We start from the raw sequence: 5,000 nt of genomic DNA, 5'->3' as shown, positions 1-5,000 counted from the left end.
CAAATACCACCATAATACTAGCAAATACCCCATAATACTAGCAAATACCCCCTTAATACTAGCAAATACCACCATACTAGCAAACACCCCCTTAATACTAGCAAATACCACCATAATACTAGCAAACACCCCCTTAATACTAGCAAATACCCCCATAATACTAGCAAATACCACCATAATACTAGCAAATACCACCATAATACTAGCAAATACCACCATAATACTAGCAAATACCACCATAATACTAGCAAATACCACCATAATACTAGCAAACACCCCCATAATACTAGCAAATACCACCATAATACTAGCAAATACCACCATAATACTAGCAAATACCACCATAATACTAGCAAATACCACCATAATACTAGCAAACACCCCCATAATACTAGCAAATACCACCATAATACTAGTAAATACCACCATAATACTGGCAAATACCACCATAATACTAGCAAATACCCCCTTAATACTAGCAAATACCCCCATCCTAGCAAATACCACCATAATACTAGCAAATACCACCATAATACTAGCAAATACCCCCTTAATACTAGCAAATACCACCTTAATACTAGCAAATACCCCCTTAATACTAGCAAATACCCTCATAATACTAGCAAATACCCCCTTAATACTAGCAAATACCCCCTTAATACTAGCAAATACCACCATAATACTAGCAAACACCCCCTTAATACTAGCAAATACCCCCATAATACTAGCAAATACCACCATAATACTAGCAAATACCCCCTTAATACTAGCAAATTCCCCTTAATACTAGCAAATACCACCATAATACTAGCAAACACCCCCTTAATACTAGCAAATACCCCCATAATACTAGCAAATACCACCATAATACTAGCAAATACCACCATAATACTAGCAAATACCACCATAATACTAGCAAACACCCCCATAATACTAGCAAATACCACCATAATACTAGCAAATACCACCATAATACTAGCAAATACCACCATAATACTAGCAAATACCACCATAATACTAGCAAACACCCCCATAATACTAGCAAATACCACCATAATACTAGTAAATACCACCATAATACTGGCAAATACCACCATAATACTAGCAAATACCCCCTTAATACTAGCAAATACCCCCATCCTAGCAAATACCACCATAATACTAGCAAATACCACCATAATACTAGCAAATACCCCCTTAATACTAGCAAATACCACCTTAATACTAGCAAATACCCCCTTAATACTAGCAAATAACCTCATAATACTAGCAAATACCCCCTTAATACTAGCAAATACCCCCTTAATACTAGCAAATACCACCATAATACTAGCAAACACCCCCTTAATACTAGCAAATACCCCCATAATACTAGCAAATACCACCATAATACTAGCAAATACCCCCTTAATACTAGCAAATTCCCCTTAATACTAGCAAATACCACCATAATACTAGCAAACACCCCCTTAATACTAGCAAATACCCCCATAATACTAGCAAATACCACCATAATACTAGCAAATACCACCATAATACTAGCAAATACCACCATAATACTAGTAAATACCACCATAATACTAGCAAATACCACCATAATACTAGCAAATACCCCATAATACTAGCAAATACCACCATAATACTAGCAAATACCACCATAATACTAGCAAATACCCCCATAATACTAGCAAATACCACCATAATACTAGCAAATACCCAAAACTTGGTACGTGCTAACTGTTACATGCCCAAAAAATGTGCCAATTTTTCAGCCGTACACATTACGTATAAGTTGGTATGTGACACATGCTAACAGTTAGCATGCTAACTTTTCAGAACATTTTGCAGCCATAAACCTTAAGAGTCATATAAGTTGGTACGTTACATTATGCTAACTGTTAGCATGCTAACTTTTTCAGGCCATTTTGCAGCCGTACACCTTAAGAGTCATATAACTTGGTACGTTACATTATGCTAACTGTTAGCATGCTAACTTTTTAAACCAATTTTTACCCGTATACACCGCAGAGTCAAATAACTTGCTAACTGTTGGATGCTAACTATTCAAGCCCATTTTTTTTTTACCGTTTACCTTATAAGTTGCTACGTGACACATGCTAACTGTTAGCACATTTTTGCAAAACTAAGACTGTTCCTATAAATGTTCTTTATTTGTCATCCTCACAAGTATTGATTGTTGTCCCCAATACTCTCTGCTAGACATGACTAGTCAACTTGAACAGTCCAAAGTGCTAACTAACTAACTAACTAACTATGGCACAGACAACTAGTCAATGTTTCTGCTCAACATCCCACAAGTAAGACACCACCAGAAGATCAAAGGCCAAAAAAGGACTAATGCTCGCACTAAGTGGAGGAGGAGGAAGTACGACAGGTGGTGTGACGGGTGGTACGACAGGTGGTGAGACGGGTGGTACGACAGAGGGTGCCACAGGTGGTACAACAGAGGGTGAAATGGGTGGTGTGATGGGTGGTACGACAGAGGGTGAGACGGGTGGTGTGACAGGTGGTACGACTGAGTGCCATGGGTGGTACGACTGAGGGTGAGATGGGTGGTGTGACGGGTGGTACGACTGAGGGTGCCACGGGTGGTACGACTGAGGGTGCCATGGGTGGTACGACAGAGGGTGCCACGGGTGGTACGACAGAGTGTGAGATGGGTGGTACGACTGAGTGGTGGGTGGTACAACAGAGGGTGCCACGGGTGGTACGACTGAGGGTGCCACGTGTGGTACGACAGAGGGTGCCACGGGTGGTACGGCAGAGGGTGCCACGGGTGGTACGACAAAGGCCATTGGTGGTACGACAGAGGGTGCCACGGGTGGTACGACTGAGGGTGCCACGGGTGGTACGACTGAGGGTGCCATGGGTGGTACGACAGAGGGTGCCACGAGTGGTACGACAGAGTGGTGGGTGGTACAACAGGTGGTGTGACGGGTGGTACGATTGAGGGTGCCACGGGTGGTACGACTGAGGGTGCCACAGGTGGTATGACAGAGGGTGCCACGGGTGGTACGACAGAGGGTGCCACGGGTGGTACAACTGAGGGTGCCACGGGTGGTACAACTGAGGGTGCCACGGGTGGTACGACAAAGGCCATTGGTGGTACGACAGAGGGTGCCACGGGTGGTACGACTGAGGGTGCCACGGGTGGTACGACTGATGGTGTCACGGGTGGTACAACAGAGGGTTCCACGGGTGCTACGACTGAGGGTGCCACGGGTGGTATGACTGATGGTGTCACGGGTGGTACAACAGAGGGTTCCACGGGTGCTACGACTGAGGGTGACACGGGTGGTACGACAGAGGGTGCCACGAGTGGTACGACAGAGTGGTGGGTGGTACAACAGGTGGTGTGACGGGTGGTACGATTGAGGGTGCCACGGGTGGTACGACTGAGGGTGCCACAGGTGGTATGACAGAGGGTGCCACGGGTGGTACGACAGAGGGTGCCACGGGTGGTACAACTGAGGGTGCCACGGGTGGTACAACTGAGGGTGCCACGGGTGGTACGACAAAGGCCATTGGTGGTACGACAGAGGGTGCCACGGGTGGTACGACTGAGGGTGCCACGGGTGGTACGACTGATGGTGTCACGGGTGGTACAACAGAGGGTTCCACGGGTGCTACGACTGAGGGTGCCACGGGTGGTATGACTGATGGTGTCACGGGTGGTACAACAGAGGGTTCCACGGGTGCTACGACTGAGGGTGACACGGGTGGTACGACAGAGGGTGCCACGGGTGGTACGACAGAGGGTGCCACGGGTGGTACGACAGAGGGTGCCACGGGTGGTACGACAGACGGTGCCACTGGTGGTATGACTGAGGGTGCCACGGGTGGTACGACAGAGGGTGCCACGGGTGGTACGACTGAGGGTGCCACGGGTGGTGTGACGGGTGGTACAACTGAGGGTGCCACGGGTGGTACGACAAAGGGTGCCATTGGTGGTACGACTGAGGGTGCCACGGGTGGTACGACAGAGGGTGAAATGGGTGGTGCCACGGGTGGTACGACAGAGGGTGCCACGGGTGGTACGACTGAGGATGCCACGGGTGGTACGACTGAGGGTGCCACAGGTGGTATGACAGAGGGTGCCATGGGTGGTGTGATGGGTGGTATGACAGAGGGTGCCACGGGTGGTACGACTGAGGGTGCCACAGGTGGTACGACTGAGGGTGCCACAGGTGGTAGGACAGAGGGTGCCACGGGTGGTGGGACAGAGGGTGAGATGGGTGGTACGACAGAGGGTGAGACGCGTGGTACGACAGAGGGTGAGACGGGTGGTACGACAGGTGGTGAGACGGGTGGTACGACAGAGGGTGCCACGGGTGGTACGACAGAGGGTGAGACGGGTGGTGTGACAGGTGGTACGACAGAGGGTGCCACGGGTGACGTGGCGGGTGAAACATGTGGTACGACTGAGGGTGAGATGGATGGTACGGCAGAGGGTGGCACGACGGGTGGTGTGAGTGTTGGTACGACAGGTGGTGTGACTGTTGGTACGACAGGTGGTGTGACTGTTGGTACGACAGGTGGTGTGACTGTTGGTACGACAGGTGGTGTGACTGTTGGTATGACAGGTGGTGTGACTGTTGGTACGACAGGTGGTGTGACTGTTGGTACGACAGGTGGTGTGACTGTTGGTACGACAGGTGGTGTGACTGTTGGTATGACAGGTGGTGTGACTGTTGGTACGACAGGTGGTGTGACTGTTGGTACGACAGGTGGTGTGACTGTTGGTATGACAGGTGGTGTGACTGTTGGTACGACAGGTGGTGTGACGGGTGGTACGACAGGTGGTGTGACGGAAGGTGCATAGCTTGCAGAGTTTGAGCAAGAAGAAGAAGAAGAAGAAGAAGTTCCTCACATTCAAAGTCTTGATTGACATCTTCTGGAAGAGTCAACAGGTGCGCTAATGGGCGTCACCACAACTGGCGCCCCTGAGGGGGTGTGGCCAGCAGACGGCAGGTATGGTG

General features: G+C 49.0%; 1 protein-coding gene across 2 annotated transcripts in view; it reads right to left on the bottom strand.

Moving 5' to 3' along the window:
* Window positions 1-5,000, bottom strand: part of tmem64 (transmembrane protein 64) — a 41,449-nt gene that overhangs the window by 727 nt on the left and 35,722 nt on the right. For both annotated transcript variants that reach the window (XM_072912541.1, XM_072912542.1), the window contains exon 4: window positions 4,892-5,000. This exon is cut by the window's right edge and continues 174 nt beyond it. The gene's annotated coding sequence lies outside the window, so the exon portion shown is untranslated. The remainder of the gene's footprint in view (window positions 1-4,891) is intronic.

The sequence above is a fragment of the Nerophis lumbriciformis genome, linkage group LG37 (assembly GCF_033978685.3).
Source record: "Nerophis lumbriciformis linkage group LG37, RoL_Nlum_v2.1, whole genome shotgun sequence".
NCBI lineage: Eukaryota > Metazoa > Chordata > Actinopteri > Syngnathiformes > Syngnathidae > Nerophis > Nerophis lumbriciformis.
This window is presented reverse-complemented; position numbering and strand designations above follow the sequence as displayed.